Source organism: Lontra canadensis, unplaced genomic scaffold (genome assembly GCF_010015895.1).
Source record: "Lontra canadensis isolate GAN:19392208 unplaced genomic scaffold, GSC_riverotter_1.0 scaffold1, whole genome shotgun sequence".
Taxonomy (NCBI): Eukaryota; Metazoa; Chordata; class Mammalia; order Carnivora; family Mustelidae; genus Lontra; species Lontra canadensis.
In genome coordinates, this window is record NW_022630995.1 from 71,173,256 (window position 1) to 71,193,453 (window position 20,198).

At 37.4% G+C, this 20,198-nt stretch overlaps 1 protein-coding gene across 3 annotated transcripts in view; it reads right to left on the minus strand.

Moving 5' to 3' along the window:
• NAA15 (N-alpha-acetyltransferase 15, NatA auxiliary subunit) overlaps positions 1–20,198 on the minus strand; it is an 81,745-nt gene that overhangs the window by 60,374 nt on the left and 1,173 nt on the right. The gene's annotated exons all lie outside the window — the stretch shown is intronic.

The window sequence follows — 20,198 nt, forward strand, 5'->3', positions numbered from 1 at the left end:
GTGCTCATTCACGTTCACTCTCCCTCTCTCTCTGTGTCAAATAAATAAATATTAAAAAAAAAAAAAAAACCTGCAAATGTGATAAAAACTCTAAATCGGCAGATCCAAGAATCTCAACAAACCCCGAGCAAGATAAACTGAAAAAAGATGGGAAGAGAATAGAGGCACATCACAATCCATTGCTGAAAAGTAACAAAAGAAAAGCCTGTATTATAAAAGAAGGCCTCCAATTACCTCAGCTTCTACCTTAAGAAATTAGAAAAATAAGAGCAAATTAAACTTCAAGCAAGCAGAAAGGAAACAAAAAAGATTAAGAGCCAAATCAATGAAATAAAAAGAAGGAAAACTGAGGAAACCACTGAAACCAAAAGCTAGTTCTTTGAGATCAATGAATTTAAGCTCTAGCCAGACACAGGCATTATCGCAAAAGTGCAGAGTACAGTGAATTAACTAGAACCCCAGCTTTCTAGCTAGAGGATGAAAAGAGAAGACTCAGGGAAACAGAAAGTACCAAGAATATCACAGAAAAGGAGGAACTAGAGAAAGCAACCCTATAGTCATTTATGAACTCCATGGTTCAGCCCTAAACTGCACATACATGGATGGATCTGATCCTATTCATGACACCAAAGACTGAGAAATGAACTAAAAGATACACTGTCCAAGACTCAGATTAGTTACATGGTGGCACATACAGGATTTTAAAACTGACTACAAAGATTTTAAAAACTGAACTGATATTACAACCACAGCCAAAAGAAAGAGTTGAAACTTGCAGCTTGAACCTAACCAGATTTGCTAAAACAAAAATAGCATTCTCCACAGGATCTCAATAAGACCCAGATTCTGGTAAGCGGATATTCAAAATGTCCAGGATAAAATTCAAAATTATATGGCATGCGAAGACACAGGAAAAATTTCAACTTGCAAGGAAAAAGACAACTTATGGGTGCAAGTATCAAGATGAGAGAGATTTAAGACTTTAAATTAGCTATTATAAAAATACCAGAGGAAGCAATTACTGAACACTTTCCAACACTCTTTTTGGGAAGATAAGAAAACTCATCACATGGGCTCAATACTGGAATGGAGATAACAGGAAAGAATCAGTGTACTGGTAAATCAATAAGAAAAATTTATCCAATCTGAAGAACAGAGAAAAAGACTCTTTTGAAAAAATGAACATAGGGGCACCTGGGTGGCTCAGTGGGTTAAAGCCTCTGCCTTCGGCTCAGGTCATGATCCCAGGGTCCTGGGATCGAGCCCCGCATCGGGCTCTCTGCTCAGCAGGGAGCCTGCTTCCCTTCCTCTCTCTGCCTGCCTCTCTGCCTACTTGTGATCTATCTGTCAAATAAATAAATAAAATCTTAAAAAAAAAAAAATGAACATAGCCTTAGGCACTTGTGCCAGAGGAATCCTGGAAGAGGGGATCCTCTGGGATCCCCTAAGTGGCCCAGCACATTTCATCAGCCACCAATGCCTGAGGTGAAGCACTATATGGTACCATGAGGTCATAGCAAATCAAACTCATGATGTTAAGTAACAGAACTTTTGTCATAATACTGAAAATTATTCCACTATTCTTCCCTAGGAAAATGATCTCTAATTTGACTAACATGAAGGAGGTTGGAGCACATGGGTGGCTCAGCTGGTTAAGTGTCTGACTCTCTATTTAGGCTTGGGTCGTGATCTCAGGGTCGTGGGATCAAGCCCTGCATCGGGCTCCATGCTGGGTGTGGAGCCTGCCAAGGGTTCTCTCTCTCCCTCCCTCCCTACACATACTCCCCACTTGCATGCTCTCTCTCAAATATATATATAATAAAATGAAATGAATATGAAGGCTCTTAAGAAATCTCCAAACAGGTGGTTGTTTATATAAATAGAATAGCTGGCGGTGCCTGGGTATCTCAGGCAGTTGGGTGACTGGTGCTTGGTTTTGGATCAGATCGTGGTCTCATGGGTTGTGGGACTGAGCCCCCACATGGGGCATGGTGCTCCTTGGGGAGTCAGCTTGAAGATGCTCTCCCTCTGCCCCTCTCCCCACTTGCACAAGTACTCTCCAAAACAAATCTTTAGGAAGTAAATAAATCAAAAAGAATACAATAGTTGGACAAGGAGCGCCTGGGTGGCTCAGTCAGTCCAGCATTTGCCTTCTGCTCAGGTCATGATCTCAGGGTCCTGGGACTGAGCCCCATGTAGGGTTCTCTGCTTGGCAGGGAGTCTCCTTGTCTCTCTCCCTCTCCCTTTGTGTGAGCTCTCGCTCTCTCTCTCTGCCTCAATAAATAAATAAAATCTTGGGGGAAAAAACAAAAACAAAAACAAAAACAGAATAACTAGACAAGTTGTGAAAAGGCCAGAGAAACTATATAAGGTTATCTACTGCAGAAATAAAGTTCATCAACCTTTTCTGAATCCTTGTTACAGAAAAAAACAGTTCCCTACAAGTGGGAACTATGACAGGGCAAATAAAGAAACTAGGCAAAAACTGTACATACAATTTAGATTTGGCATTAAGATTACATGATTTTCTTTAGTATTATATATATCCTTCCACTGCTTTCCTTCAGCTAATGCTTTCAAAAACATTTCATTCTTTAAACTGAAAAGAATGTAGCTTCAAATCAAGCTAAATGATAAAAGCCAAACCTGGCTTTAAAAGTCAACCATGTTGAAATGATGCCTAGGATTTCTTCAAAATAGTCTAAGGGATAGAGGTCACAGATGAAAAAGAATGAACCAGAGTTGGTAACCATCAAAATTAGGAGATAGGCTCATTATATTATTTTCTTTATTTTCTCATGTTTGAAATTTTTCACAATTAAGTTAAAAAGAAAACAAGTCTTAGGTATGCCAAAATCAAATCAAGAAGCGTTTATTCAGGGGTGCCTGGGTGGCTCAGTAAGTTAAAGCCTCTGCTTCCAGCTCAGGTCATTGGGATCAAGCCCCACATCCCATCCAGCTCTCTGCTCAGCAAGGAGCCTGCTTCTCTTCCTCCCTCTCTCTGCCTGCCTCTCTGCCTACTTGTGATCTCTGTCAAATAAATAAATTTAAAAAAAAAAAAAAGAAGAAGAAGAAGAAGCGTTTATTCACTTACCAGAAGCCTGACTAGCACTTAGTGCCAGTGTATTGGAGCTAGTTTAGTGATTCTACTTCCGCAGAGCAGAAAGGTATGGTGAAAGACGACATAAAGCCTTAGGAGTCAGAGATTAGAGCTGTAGCCATTTAACATTTCAGCTCATCAATGATTAAATAAAAATTAAGATTCTTGAGGGGCACCTGGATGGTTCAGTCACTTAAGCATCTGACCCGTGATTTCAGCTTAGGTCATGATCTCAGAGTTGTGAGATCAAGCCCACATGGAGATCACGTTGGGTGTGGAGCCTGCTTAAGATTCTTTCTCTCTCCCTCTGCCCCTCCCCTCTTTTCCCTTTAAAAAAAAAAAAATTAAAATTCTTCAGTAAAGCTCTCACACTACCCATATCTCAGGTATTCAACAGCCACATGTGAACAGTGGCTAATGTCCTGGAAATTCAGATGTAGAACGCTTCCATCACCATGACAAATTCTATTGGACAACAATGGTCTAGAGTTCAAATCCTAGCAGCCACTGAAAATACAGCTTGTATCACTGGCCTAACTATAGCCTCAACTATATCATCAACCACCATGCAGGGTTTAGGTAAGAACTGAATACAAACTTTATAAAGAACCTGAATAGGTACTCAATCAAAGTGTTTAAATAGGGGCACGTGGCTGGCTCAGTCAGTGGAGCATGTGACTCCTGAGCTCTGAGTTCCAGCCCCACGTTGGGGGTAGAGTTTACTTTAAAAAAACAAAACAAAAAAAAATTTAAGTTTAAATAAAGCACAGTGGTATCAGTTACAGCTTACAATATTTATACCTAACCCAGAATGACTGAGCGCAGAGGAATATGAAAGCAGAAACTAAATTAAATTATACAATCAAGGGGAACGAAGCGTCTGAGATGATGGAAATGTTCTACATCTTGAAAGGGGCATATAGGTTTCACAGGCATATGCAATTATCAAAATGAATAGAACAGTACCCTCAAGACAACTAATAAAACAGTACACTCAAGACCCGTGCATGTTACTGTATATTATACTTTGACTTTTGAAAATTTTTTTTTTAAAAGGAAACAGAGGGACCCTTGGGTGGCTGAGCATGGAGCCTGCTTCTCCCTCTGCCTGTTGCTCCCCCGGCTTGTGCGCATATCTCTCTCTGATAAATAACTAAAATCTAAAAAGAACCTCCATTTACAACACTAAAAGTCTAGTAATTAGGCTGAACTTATCAGGTCAAAAATCAATTCACCCTTTTATACAATTTGCACCCTGAGGGATTATGTATCAAGTATTTTTGTTTAAAAAAAATAATTAAAGAGAGAAAAAGAAAACACAGAGGGACACCCGTATGGTACAGTCAGTTAGGCATCCAACTCTTGGTTTTGGCTCAGGTTGTGTGCTCGGGGTCATGAGATCAAGTTCCAAGTTGGGCTCCATGCTCCGCACAGAGTCTGCTTCAGACTCGCCTTCCTTCCCCTTCTGACCCTCCCTGCTGCACTCTCTCTCTCTCAAATGAATAAATAAATCTTTAAAAAACAAAAAACAACATAGGATCTCTACCTCTATCTTCCTTCCCAAAATTATTTTAGTTGCAACTTCCATTTGCAGACAATATATTGTCCTTCTCATATCATACAATTCTGGCAAACCACAAGAACCATGAAAAGAAATCCTAAGGATGACTTCTCTCCTCCTAGTTTTATACTATTTTTTTAATGTTTCTCTTATTTATACAATAAAAAAACAAAACTAAGATCCACTGAGAGAAGACTTAACAAGTCAAGGCTATTTTATAGTCTCTAGTCAAAAGAAACCCTAAACATCATCTGGTGCAAGTGGTCACATAGCTCCTATGTGCTGCCAGCTCACTCTATTAAAATGTTTTCAGATATACTGAGCCAAAATCTCACTCTACCTTCTGTTTACTGATTTTAGCTCTGTCAGAGTTCAGTTTTCTGGGGTGCCTGGGGGGCATAGTCGTTAAGCGTCTGCCTTCAGCTCAAGTCATGATCCCAAGGTCCTGGGATCAAGCCCCGCATTGGCTCCCTGCTCAGCGGGAAGCCTGCTTCTGCTTCTCCCTCTCCCTCTGCTGCTCCCTCTTGCTTGTATTTCCTCTCTCGCTGTCTCTCTCTCGTCAAATAAATAAATTAAAAAATCTAAAAAAAAAAAAAAAAAAAAAGAGTTCAGTTTTCTCTTTCAGGCTAACCATCCTTGTTCTTTAACTGTTCCTTTTAAGAAAGTTTTAAGTCCTTTAACAACCTGGGCCACTCTCTGAGGTTAATACAGTATTGTTTCCATACTTGTATAATTTTTCAAAACTAGTAAAATTTCTAAAAAAAGAAAAAGAATCATTTAAATGAGGTTTGTAAATTTTATTTTTCTAAATAAACCATTTTTTTAAAAAAATTGTATTTATTATTTCACAAAACAAAAGGCATTTCAGTATTTTAAAAGTAACAAATACACAGTCTCAGAATAAAACAAAGAAAGTTCTGTACGAATTTTACACCAATATTCTTGTGGCATATCAGCCTGAGGGAGTCTATATCTTTCTTAAATTTTGGATACAGAAGTTAAAATCTGATATGGTCTTACTAGCAGCAGAATTCAATGTGACAATCACCATCTGCTTTCTGGATACTACACCACTGTTAATGCATTGTAAAATGTGTTTTATCTTACATCTTTTTTTTTTCTCAGTATTCAACTACATCACCTGAGAAAAAAGTTGAAGATTTCAGATTCTGCTTAATACGAACAGAACTCTGCTAAAGAAATGCTGTTAGCTATGAGCTCTAATGCTAGAGATAGGACAAAATTCAGTAAAACTCATAAGTACATACACATTTGATAGTCAACTATATAATAGAACATTGTAATTATTTCAATAATAAATACTTCCAAGAGAGTCTGAAGAGAAACAATGGAGTGGCCATGAAGACACAGAAACAGAAGTATAATCAATTACTCAGTTTATATGTATAAAACCTGAACTGCAATTAAAAAAAAAAAGACACCATTATTGACAAGCATAGCACATAAAACCAAAACTAAACTCTTTATAACATAAAGGCTGCCCACTAATTTCTAAACACTCCACAAATCCTCACAAAAACCACAGGCCAAGAAAGAGAGCAAACAAAATCACCCAAAGCCAGCTTCATAAGATGAGATAAGTAAAATATTCCAGCTTGCATATACGTGCATAGCCCCCCCAAGATCAGAAGCTCCCACAGGAAATGAGCAATAAAACAGGGCCAAAATGGTGACTGAATATATGTAATATTACCTAGGATTCACTCAGAAGAAGGCCCCATCTTGAAAGAAAGTACTTAGAGACACAATGGATGAGAATAATGGCTACTGGACATCAAGAGAGAGGCTTTAAAGTCTGTGAAGACCATCTCTTCAACAAATGGTGTTGGGAAAACTGGACAGCAACATACATAGGAATGAAACTGGAACACTTTCTTATACCATACACATAAAATTCAAAATGGATGAAAGACCTAAATGTGAGACATGGAACCATAAAAATACTAGAAGAGAACACAGGCTGTAGTTTCTTTGACATTAGCATTAACAACTTCTAGATACGTCTCCAGAGGCAGGGGAAACAAAAGCAAAAATAAACTACTGAGACTATATCAAAATAAAAGGCTTCTGCAGAGTGATGGAAACAATCAACAAAACAAAAAGGCAACGTAGTGAATGGAAAAAGATATTTGCAAATGACATATGAATAAAGGGTTAGTATCCAAAATACATAATTAATTTGCAAAACTCAACATCCAAAACACAAATAATCCAATTTAAAAATGGGCAGAAGACACAAAAAGATACTTCTCCAAAGACATACAGATGGCCATCAGACTCATGAAAAGTTGCTCAATATCACTTACCATCAGGGAAGAGCAAATTAAAACTACAATGAGGTATCACCACCTCACACCTGTCCAAATGGCTAAAATCAACAACACAAGAAACAACTGGGTGTTGGCGAAGATGTGGAGAAAGGGGAACCCTTTTGCACTTAACGGTGGGAATGCAAACTGGTAGCCACTGTAGAAAACAATATGGAGACTCCACCACAAGTTAAAAACAGGAACACCTGAATGGCTCAGTCGGTTGGCTGAGCATCTGCTTCAGCTCGGGTCATAATGCCAGGGTCCTGGGATAGAGCACATCAGGCTCCCTGCTCAGTGGGGAGTCTGCTTCTCCCTCTGCATGCGCTCCCACCCAACTTGTGCTCTCTCATGCGTGCTCTTTCTCTCAAATAAATAAAATCTTTAAAAAACAAAGTTAAAAATAGGGGTGCCTGGGTGGCTCAACTGGTTAAGCATCTGACTCTTGATCTCAGTGTTCTGAGTTCAAGCCTCATGCTGGCTCCATGGGGAGCCCATTTAAAAAAAAAAATTAAAAATAGGGACACCTAGCTGGCTCAGTTGTAGAGCATGCAACTCTTGATCTCAGGGTTATGGGTTCATGCCCAGTGTTGGAATTACTTTAAAAAGAGAGATTACTTAAAAAAAGATGACTTAAAAATAAAATCTTTTTAAATTTTTTTTAAGATTTTATATATTTACTTGAGAAAGAGAGCAAGTGAGAGAGAGCATGGTGGGGGACAGGAAAGAGGGAGAGGGAGAAGCAGACTCCCTGCTGAGCAGGGAGCCCAAAGTCAGGGCTCAATTCCAAGACCCCTGCATCATGACCTGAGCCGAAGGAACACACTTAACCAACTGAGCCACCCAGATGCCCCTTAAAAATAAAATCTTAAAAAGTTATCCAGCAGTTACACACTAGACATTCACCCAAAGAATACAAAAATACTAATTCAAAGGGATATATGCACCCCAATGTTTATAGCAGCATTATCAACAATAGCCAAATTATGGAAAGAGACCAAAGGTCCACTGCATGATGAATGGATAAACAAGATGTGGTATATATACACAATGGGAACAATGGGATATTACTCAGCCATAAAAAAGAATGAAATCTTGCCACTTGCAATGACATGGGTGGAGGTAGAGCATGTTAGGTTAAGTAAAATAAGTTAGAGAAAGACAAATACCATATGATTTCACTCACATATGGAATTTAAGAAATAAAACAAATAAGCAAAGGGGAAAAACACAAGCAAACCAAGAAACAGACTCTTAACTACAGAAAACTGATGGTTACCAGAGGGGAGGTAGGTGGAAGATGGGTGAAACAGGTGACAGAGATTAAGGAGTATACTTGTGATGAGTGCAGGGTGATGTATGGAAGTGCTGAATCGCTATATTGTACACCTGAAACTAACGTTACAATGTATGTTAGCTGGAATTTAAATAAAAACTTAAAAAACAAAAAAGATCAAAAACGACAGTTTTAGCAAGGCATAGCATTCTGGGAGAAGGAGGCACCTTAGAAGAAGGAATTGACACTTGAAAGCATAATAGAGAAAAGAAACCACTGAAGATGAAGACTCTACTAAAATAATGATAGAACAATTGGGAGATATATAATTATTTTAAAAAACGATTCACTGTAGCAACAAAAGAGGATGCTCTCTTGAACTAAGAGACTGAAGAAGCCACACAAACCTCAATCCAAAGATAAAACTGTCCAAGGGCGCCTGAGTGGCTTCAGCTGGTTAAGCATCTGCCTTCAGTCATGGTCTTAGGATCCTGGAATCAAGCCTCGAGTCGGGTTCCCTGCTCAGCGGGGAGTCCGCTTCTCCTTCTCCCCCTGACCCTTCTCTCCCCCGCCTCAAATAAATAAAATCTTTAAAAAAAAATTAGAAATAAAAAATACAATTGTCTAAGCGTTAGTCTAGTAAAATCCATCACAACCTGCCAGATGCCCCTATGTCAGTTATTTCTTAATAATAGGAAAATATAAAACAGGTACAGGTACAGACTAGACTGAAGTAAAGAAACAAGAGAAACATAACTGCATCTCAGAAATGAAGACTAAACTTCAAGATATATGATCTAAAGTGATAGAAAATAGGAATGCTTCTCAAGTAAGTGAAAAACAAATAAATATGAAAAGAATCCAAGGAAAAATAAAAAATAAAAGGAGATCAAACAGGCAAAGATCATCAGAGAATAAAAGAGAAGAGAACTAACAAACTGTAATTGTACCTGAAACCACATACCAGGGAAAATTTATCCAGAACAGTTAACAAAGAGACATAATCCTAGTAAAATGATATAAGGAAAACTCCTCAGATCTCCAAAAAGACCAAATCACCCACAAAGAAAATCACAGTGGCATCAGCAATATACAAGCTAGAGAACAGGAGGGCAATATTTTCAAAAAAAACTTAAGACATACATCAAAGGTTTTACATTCAGCCAAACTGTCTTTCAAATATCAAGGCTCCAGAAAAACAGTTTAACCATGTATGAACTTAAAAGATTTCCATAAGCACTGCTGAGGAACGTCTAGTGTACAATGAGCTTTATCCAACCAAGGGATGATTGGGAAAACTTCAGCTAACGGTCTGCTTGTGAATATAAACTATATTTACTTACAGAACTAAATCTAAAACAAAGGTATTGATGAGGGTGAAAGAACAGTACATAAAATTACATACTCTCAACCAAGTAAAAATCACTTTAAAATGTCAAAGGAAAAGAGACATGGGAAAAAATGTAAAGCAGAATAAGCTCATTCACTGCCTCATACGTAAGAAAATGAGAATCAGTGGATTTAATTTACAGCTAACAAATCAAACAGCAAAAGCCTAAATAAAAAAAAAGAGGATTAAGAGAACTTTCCAAAGGTAAAAATATAAAGGTAACTAAGTAGATATAAACCTTCCTAAATACCAAAAAATATACAAAACAAAATAAAAATATCAAACAGAATATAAGACACATAAAGATAACATAAAACAAAAAGGAAATCAATAAAAAAACTAAAGTTCTTAATACACTACACCTACAACAAAACAAGTACTAATTCACATGCTTAACCATTTGCCAGGCACTTTCATATGTATCTCACTACACGACCTGTAAGGTGTGTCAGAAAAGTACTCTTTTATCTGTTTTTACTCCTAAGGCAAACTGAGTCTTAAAAATAGTAAGGAATAAAACAAAGCTGAGCTAGGATTCAATTCCAGAATGTTTTTCATTCCACACCAGGTTCCCTCTACTAAACACTGAAATTGTTTCAGAACAGAAATTTAAGAAATGTGTACTGTTTGTTTCCTGTTTTTAAAATATTATATTCCCGGGGCGCCTGGATGGCTCAGTGGGTTAAAGCCTCTGCCTTCGGCTCAGGTCGTGATCTCAGGGTCCTGGGATCAAGCCCCACATCGGGCTCTCTGCTCAGCGGGAAGCCTGCTTCCCTTCCTCTCTCTCTGCCTGCCTCTCTGCCTACTTGTGATCTCTGGCAAATGAATAAAATCTTTACCAAAAAAAAAAAAAAATTAAATAAATAAATAAATAAATAAATAAATAAAATACTATATTCCCACAAAAAATCTTTAGGATGAATTGGCCTGAAACTTTTGATATTATGGGACAAAGTTTCTCTTTAACAAGAAAAACACTGAAATAAGTTTAAGTCTTCACAGTGGCAGTGGCAACTAAGATGGCAAAGAATGTGACACTATCTCAGGTCTTAAATGCAAGAAGTTCTAACTTAGTAATCCAAATAATCACATGCCAGAGTGAAGAAGAGTTACCCAAACCTAGGCTGTGTGATCACTATAACACAAAGTTAGATAATGTATAGTCCGTTCTGCTATAATGCTTGTTTGGAAAACACATGTTTGTTCCAACATCACTGACACAGTAAGGAGTATTTTGAACACACTAAATTTCAAATTTCGTGATTGTTTCTGTGAGATTTTGTCCATCAGAAGTACTAGGTGAACAAAGAAAACTGCACTCAGCTGAGACAAACCACATAGGCATGTACAGGACAGACATACACCTCAAACATCTACTAGCTACATCGGTTCTGGCTGTGTTATGAGCCACACCCATCCCTATCTAGTGTTACAACTTTCCCTCAGATTTTAGATAACTTTCCTTCCATTACTTCAAAACAATCCACAAGCTGCAGTCCTTCTGACACTCCCACAAACTTCTGGTCTTTCCATGGTAAAATACAGTATTTATTCTATGATATTTATGTATTTGTTAACCATTTAACGTGTAAAAATTGTGCTATCATTTTAATTTGGTTCTTACCTTTGCTTCTTTCACTAATGAAAAAAAATTTTTAATATTTTATTTATTTAGGGGCGCCTGGGTGGCTCATGAGTTAAGCCTCTGCCTTCGGCTCAGGTCGTGATCCCAGGGTCCTGGGATCGAGCCCCACATCGGGCTCCCTGCTCAGCAGGGAGCCTGCTTCCCCCTCTTTCTCTGCGTGCCTCTCTGCCTACTTGTGATCTCTCCGTCAAATAAAATCTTAAAAAACAAAAAAAAATATTTTATTTATTTATTTGAGAGGGAGAAGAAGGGGATTCCCTGCTGAACAGGCAGCCCATGCAGGGCTCGATCCCGGTCTTCAGGATCACGACCTGAGCCAAAGGCAGACACTTAACTAAAGGAGCCAGGTGCCCCTCACTAATAATTTTTTTGAGTGTTGTGCCTAACCCCATTTTTTCTATAAGCCCTGTGGTTTTTATTGCATGATTTTGCATAGTGTAGTGACTTTCAGGAACCCATTTGTCCTGATACAGCACAAGTGACTCTATATAAAGCAATCAGAAATCTACTTTTAACAATAACGTAAGTATGAGCTATACTTATTACAGTTTCCTTAAAGGAGAGATGCAAGGTTTATTTACATCAGCTCATGTGTAAGAAGAGCCTAACATAAAATCTGGCTCAAAATAATCTTCAATAAATGCCAGTTTACTTCATTTCCCCTCTTCTTAAAGATTCTGACTCAGTTTCAAAGCACTGATACTCAAAGATGATCTTGTAATCTCCAACGAGATCTCTCTGAAAAATAAAGAGTATCATATTAAGTGGAAGCCATTACTGTAAGGAGAAAAAAAATTTTTTTAACTGGAACAACCATGTGTGGAAGTAAACAACAAACCTTAAGGGTTTTTTTTCTAGGTCTATACTTTTAAAAGCAAACTTTCATTTCTCCTTTTATATCCAACATATGTAGATAGATAGAATAATTCTAACAGATAACACACAGGAATATTTAAATAATCTCCTACATAATGGAATCTTCAAGATTTAAAATATCACTGGCTAGGGATGCCTGGGTGGCTCAAGTCGGTTAAGCCGCTGCCTTAGGCTCAGGTAATGATCCCAGGGTCCTGAGATGGAGTCCCGCATCAGGCTCTCTGCTCAGCAGGGAGCCTGCTTCTTTCCCCCCCACCCCCAACCCGCCTGCCTCTCTGCCTACTTGTGATCTCTGTCTGTCAAATAAATAAATAAAATCTTTAAAAATCACTGGCTAGAGGTGCCTGGCTGGCTCAGTGGGTAAAGCATGCAAATCCTGATCCTAGGGTGGTGGTACAAACCCCATGTTGGGCCTAAGGCTTACTCAAAGTAGAAAAAAGAAAAAAAAATCATTGGCTTGAACTAAGATTGTAATTTCCCCAGTAGGCTTTGACAGAAATTTCAAATTATCTCAACTGAAAATGTGTTCCTATTATACTAACTGAAGAAAATTTCAGTGGAATAGAGCATATCAGGCAACAAAAACATTAATCTTTCCATCATTTATTTCTATACTACAATTCTTTTAAAAAGATTTTATTTATTTGACAGAGAGAGACAAGCAAGAGACAGAACACAAGCACAGGGAGTGGGAGAAGGAGAAGCAGGCTTCCCACTAAGCAGGGAGCCCAAAGCAGAGCTCAATCCCAGGACCCTTGGGATCACGACCTGAGCTAAAGGCAGACGCTTAACGACTGAGCCACCCAGGTTCCCCTATACTGCAATTTTTATTTTATTTTTAAATAGTCAAAAAAATTGCTTTATTAAATTAAAATTTTAAAGAATTATTTTATTTCCAAATTAGCAGGGAACAATATAATTTCTATCTTACCTAAGGAGGAAAAACCATATGTAACAAGTTAAGCTAGTTTTTCAAAAGTTAAAACTTCAACACAAGTTTGCATTATAAAACAGCTTAGATGTTAGGTATACAGCTGATATTCCAGGGAAATTCCCCAAAGTCAAGAATACAATCACAACATAAAATTCCCTCCTCACCAAACCCTAATATTTATATTAAGAACCAACACTCTTTTAAACCTCTTCACATGCGCTTCTCACCATAAGCAATGGCAAGTGACATTCTTTTCAAAACTATTTTTCACTAAGTTTTTCTCTCTTCAGTAGGGCTACTGCCTATAAATAGACAGCAAAGTTGTATTTAGATGTGAATGTTGATGGCTGGCTAGGCTCAATGATTAGTTATGCGGCTTGCTCTGCCACACCAGCCTCCCAGCATACCTTTCCAATTCCAAAAATTCAACTTGATCTTTAGATTTTCTGTAAAACACTTACAAAGCAACTTTAATCTACAAAAATGTCCCTTCCTGTTTTATGATATCACATGCACTGGTCCTCAACCCCAAATGTGTGTTGGAATCAGTTATAGAGCTTTCTGAAACTATAGATGACTGAACCTTACTATCTGATTCAGCAGGCTCCTCACAACAAACATCCTCATTTAATCCAGATGCCATTTTTTCCTCCAGTGCTAAAACAACCAAAACAGAAACAATAAAATTTCCTCTTATTATACTGTGATTGGAGAAAGGCCATGTAAACAAACTAATACTATGATTCATTCGTAAATGAAACTTCTAAGGTCTTACCGGGTAATACAGGTTCTGCCTGATATCCTACCATTACCTCATGTAACAATGTACTCTTCAATGCCAAGGCCCAGTAACTCCCTTTTTTCAAAATCTTTATATAAGAACATAATCCAAAGAGCTTTCTCTCTTGTTACTGTTTATACACTCATTTTATGCAACAAGTACTTATTCAGTGTCTATTATGGTACATTATTCTAACCAATGGGGGTATAGTAATTAACAGAAAAAAGGTCCTATCATCATAAAACCTACATTTTAATTATAGAAGACATGTGATAAATTACTCACACATATATGTCATATGGTAATAAAATGATATAGAAAGACATAAAGTGAGGAAGAAAATAAGATTGAGCTGAGGAAGACTTCTGGTGAAGGAAGGCCTCTACACATCATTTAGAGAACATTTGAGCAGAATTCTAAAAGAAGAAATGTGCCATGCAGGTATCTGATGGGGGAAAAAATTCTGAATAGTCCTTTGCATATGATCCCTTATATAACCCGGCTTTTTATGTCCAAAACCACTTTCAGGTACAAAGACGATATATTTGATTCAATGCTCTGTGAGAACTGCATTGTCAGAGGCACAAATATTAAAGGAAATAATACACACTAAACAAAGAGATCCCTTTAGCTAAAGCAGGTTGGCCAGTAGTTCTCCAGTCCTCCAACCATACAGGGCACCATGCCTGCCTCTGCGGAAACTGTCTTTTAACCAGTGCTTCAAAGTAATAGCTGGGATAGCAATTCTATTATCACCAAATAACTTAGTTTGTATAATCCCCAATAATGACCCAAGACTGCAAGCCTTTAAAATATCCACAGAATCAAACATTAAATTCAATTCCCTGTTAAAGTTCTGTATGCTTTTCTGAACATAAAGTGTTATCTCCTACTATTAAAAACTAAACTGCAGGGGGCACCTGGGTGGCTCAGTTAGTTAAGTGTCTGCCTGAATTCAGCTCAGGTCATGATCCCAGAGTCTTGGGATCAAGCCATCCAGCCTACATTGGGTTCCTTGCTCCGTGGGAGCCTGCTTCTCCTTTTGCCTGCGGCTCCCCCTGCTTGTGCTCTCTCTCTCATTCTGACAAATAAATAAAATCTTAAAAACAAACAAACAAACAAACCCTAAACTGTGGTCAATTCTTTTTTTTTTTAACCAAAGTATTCTCCAAATAATCTGCATAAACAAGTACTTTAACCTACTCTCAATCCAAAAGAATCACTTTGAGACACTTCAGGTTTCTAACACAATAAACCATTTAAAAAATATGTTTGGGAGCACCTAGGTGGTAGAGTCAGGCCACTGATTATGTCAGCTCAGGTCAGGATCTCAGGGTCTTGAGATCAATCCCATGTCTGGCTCCATGCTAGGCATAGAGCCTACTTAAGTAACATTCTCTCCCACCCCCCTAAAAATAAAAAATAAATAAAAAATAAAAAAACCCACACACGTACAAACACATATGCTTTGTCATTTAAATAAAAACATCTCTTTGTTTGTTCATTCATTCTACATCCCATTCCAAAAAGGATTTAGGGTATTAGTATAAATGCAAACAAACAAAACCATGAATTCACCACATTTTCGAAAGGTTTTTTTCTCCTAAGATTTTTACAGACTTTTACAAAGAGCATTTTGTGTATTTTATAATATAGTACAGTATAGCAAATGTACATTTCCTTTTCTAGTACACTTCCAGGAAGAAATTTATTCTGGCTTAAACATTTGATTACCTACAGTGTACAAAAGAAAAGGACTTCAGGGGCACCTGGGTGGCTCAGTCAGTTGAGCTTCTGCCTTAGCTCAGGTCCTGATCCCAGAGTCCTGGCATTGAGCCCAACATCCGGCTCCCTGCTCAGCCCTGCTTCTCCCTCTCCCTCTGCCCCTCTTCCCCTACTCATGTTTTCATTTGCTTTACCTTCTCTCTCTCAAATAAATAAAAATATTTTAAAAAGAAAAAGAAAAATGACTTCACTGTAGGTAAAACTTTGTTTCCGTTTCTTTATTTTTTTCTCTGTTACATTCTGAACACATGCAGGGCAGGCCAAAGCACATTAAAACCAATTTCAAGGTTACTGTCCACATTCAGTTGCCAAAACTACAACTGTTACATATAAATTTAAATCAACACACCTTCCATGTACACATGGAAATTTTCTTGACAATTCCTATTCTTAATTTCATCTGCAACTAAATCCAACCTAAGTATTACTGTAAAAAGAGCACTTCTTCCCAAATGCAATAAATCATATGAAATAATTTACCTACAATCTGTAGGTACCTATAATACATCTAGTCACCTACAATTATTACAACACTTTCACCTAACTCCCTCTACCTACAACCAAACCCCCTACCCCACACCACCACCACCAAACAGACAAACACTAGGCAGGTATGGTACAAATGCCCTGAGCTAACAAAAAAACTGATTCTTGAATCTAACCCTAAGTGTTAACCTTAATCTCAGTCTGCTTTCTTAATAAAAAATGTCTCCACCTTGGGAAGTTTCAAGAATAAAGAAGGATCCACAAAGGGCACTGTCCAAAACGGCAACCACACACCACCACATGTGGCTATTTGAATTTAAACTTAATTAAATTTAAAAATTGAATTCCTCAATCACACTAGCCCTATCTGAGGTGTACAACAGTCACATGTGACTAACAGCTACCATACTGGACAAGGCAGATACAGGACATTTCCATCATCACAGAAAGTTCTATTGTGCAGTGCAAATGGTAAGTTTTCAGTAAATCACAAATGTTATCACCATGCTACACTAACTTCTCTTGCCACTTTTCTAGGAAAGAAAAATTCTGTCCTCTAGATTTTTAACTAACAACATAAATCATTCAGGCAAAAGTCCAAAACAGATTAATGATGTAAACTATTTTAAGTGCTCCCAACACAGGTTTTTTGCCATTATAGCTCACATTAACTCCTGAGAAAAAAAGAGTGGCAGCAGCAACAGTCACCAACCTGGCAACACTTGACTGCAAAGCATCAGGGTATACCCAACTTGTCCAAGTGGACTAAAATCTAAAAAGGTGTGAATTTCATTCCACTCCAGCAACTCATTTTTCCTACCCTTAACCTAGATCCTAAAAAAGTGGTATGGAGATCTGGTACTGTTCTCAAACTATTTAGATAAACAATAGCATCATGAGGAGGCAAAGTCACAATTTTCTAATGACTTAATTTTCCAAATCATTAAAATCATGTATAATTACAACAAAAATCCCACAAAAAAAAACCCCACTCCTGATAAACACACACAACTCTTGTTTAAAGTAAACTCCTATATGTTACATTAAATTCATGCCCTGCCCTTTCTCTAGACAAATCACACACAAGACACATTTTGTAGACATTCTGACCAATTTATAACAATTCTTCAGTCAGAAAACAGTTAAGTAACATATGAAAAAAGGGCCCAATATGCAACAAAATTGAATTTTATTATTTTTTAATTTTTTTAAGATTTTATTTGACAGGAGAGAGCACAAGTAGGGGGAGTAGCAGGCAGAGAGAAAGGGAGACTAAGGCTCCCTGCTAAGCAAGGAGCCTGAGGTAGGGCTTGATCCCAGGACTCTGCGATCATGACCTGAGCCAAAGGCAGGCACTTAACTGACTGAGCCACCCAGGCGCCCTCAAAACTGAATTTTAGATATCAAAACTAAACTAGGAAAAAAAAAAAAACAAAAAAAAACTAAACTAGAACAAGCCAGGAAAATCCACTACAGAAACTTTCTGGGTCTCCTTTGAAAAATAAAGGCAAAAACATATTTCATTACTTTGAAATTGAGGTTTCAAATATTTAAAAATACAAACGAACTTCATTTCCTAAAGGAATTTACTACAAACAAGTATGGTACAACTAACTAAGTAGCAGCTCAAAAAGTGAATACTACTGGAATGATTTAACAGTTACCAACCCAGCAACACTTGGTTTACAGGCATTAAGTATGCCCAACTTTTCGGAATTGGCGGTCTTAAAATCAAAAGGGCTAACATACCATAAAAACTGAGGAATCAGAAGAATTTTGAAAAAGCAAATACAAACTATACTTTTGGTTCGCAAAGTTTTCTTCATTCCTAATGTAACAGAACAAAAAGAACACTCTATCCTCTTCTCTTTAGTAATTTTCACGTTTCTTCTGCATATACTGTATCATAATAAATCCTTTAGCACTTCAATTTTAGCAATGAACTTAAAAGTTCTGCCCCACCCCACTATCATAAGAAAAAAAAAGTGTGCAAAATGATTAATGAAAAAATACTATTCTATGAATGGTTAAACTGTGCTACACCTGTATCACAGAATTCTACCCAACAATAAAAAGGAACAAACTAGTATTAATACACCCAACAACTGGGATGTGTCCCAAGGAAATTATATTGCATTAAAACAAGGCCAATCCGGGGCACCTGGGTGGCTCAGTGGGTTAAGCCTTCCGCTCAGGTCGTGATCCCAGGGTCCTGGTCCTGGGATTGAGCCCCACATCGGGCTCTTTGCTCAGCAGGGAGCCTGCTTCCCCATCTCTCTGCCTGCCTATCTGCCTACTTGTGATCTCTGCCAAATAAATAAATAAAATCTTTAAAAAAAAAAAAAAAGGCCAATCCTAAAAAGTTATATGCTGTATGATTCTTTTCAGTAAACATTCATGAAATGACAAAATCATAGAAATAGGAAACAGAACAGTTAGTGACTGCCAGAGTTTGGGGGTAAAGGGGATAGAAAGCAGGTAGGAGGGTGTGGTTCTAAAAGGGCAACAGAAGAATCCTTGTGCTTATGGAACCATTCTGCATACCGACTGTAGTGGAGGTTATGTAATTACAATTGCGATAACACTGCAGAGAACTAAATACACACACAAATTAGTACAAATAAACTCAAGAAATATGAATAAGATTGATAGAGTATATCAATGTTATGATATTGAACTACAGGTTTATAAGGCGTTAGCACTGGGAAACTATGTAAAGGGTACAAGGGATCTCTGTATTATTCCTTAAAAGTGCATGTGAATCTAGTTATCTCAAAATAAAAAGTCTGATTTTTTTAAAAAAACTGCTACCCTAACAATTGGGATAATTTGAATATGAACTGGATATTCCACAGTACCAGGGAATGACTGTTAACAATATTATGGATAGATAGGAAAATACCCTTATTGCTGGAGCATTTATGGATTAAATATTATGCCTGCTATTTACTCTTATGTGTATTGGAAGAGCAAGAAGCAAATCTGGCAAAATGTTACATACTAAATTAAGGTAAAGAATTCATGAGTGCTCCTTGTACTCTTCTCTCAACTTTTCTGCTTGAATTCTTTAAAAAAAAAAAAGTTAAGGAGTAAGATTTAAGACACATTTTTACCCTGAAAGTATGTTACTGCCGAACTGACACACCAGTTGGTCTTTTAAAAGATTTAAAAGTAGGAATGCCTGAGTGGCTCAGTGGGTTGGGCTCCTGCCTTCAGCTCAGGTCCTGGGATCTAGGCCCACTCAGCGGTAACCTGCTTCTCCCTCTACCTTTGTCTCCCACTCCCCCCCTCTTAGGCATGCTCACGCTTCTCCCTCAGTTAAGTAAGTTAAAATCTTTATTTATTTATTTATAAATAAATAAATAAATAAATAAAAAACAAATGAATTGTTCTATTAAAACTATGTGAGAGTTCCATCTACCCTGGTTATTCCTAAAACCAAAAAATGGCAATAAGAATTTCAAAGGAAAAATTACTTGGTATTGGATGTGACTTTCTGGTAAGTTTTTCAACATAAATTGACTAAATCTGTAAAGCATACGGATATTTTTATAAAATCAAAGTTAGTTCAACATGGATTACTCCTTTCTCTTTCTAGAAGACTGGATCCCCCAAATTGGTCTACTTTTCAAATAATTGAAGCAAATTAAAATTGCAAGGGAAAACAGCTAACACTTTCATACATACACTCCAAGTTTTTTAAAAGTTTTAAGTTTGTCAGTTAATTCTTTCATAAAGAAATCTTCGCATGAAGGGGCAACCCACACACTAAATGCCAAACTAAAAATGTGCCATGATGTATTATTAATCACAGCGCCAAGGCCACAAGATATATTTTACAATGTCAACAGTCCCTCCAAACATCACTGTATTTTATAGTATTAAAGAAAAATGCAAACCGCACACATCTGAAATATAAGAAATAAGTGAGTGTGAGCTCGCGTCAATAAAATCCATCTCAAAAGTTCTTAAGTTGCCTTTGCTGCTAAATTTTTGCATTTGTGTTAATACACTTCAGTCTCTGAGAAAATTCG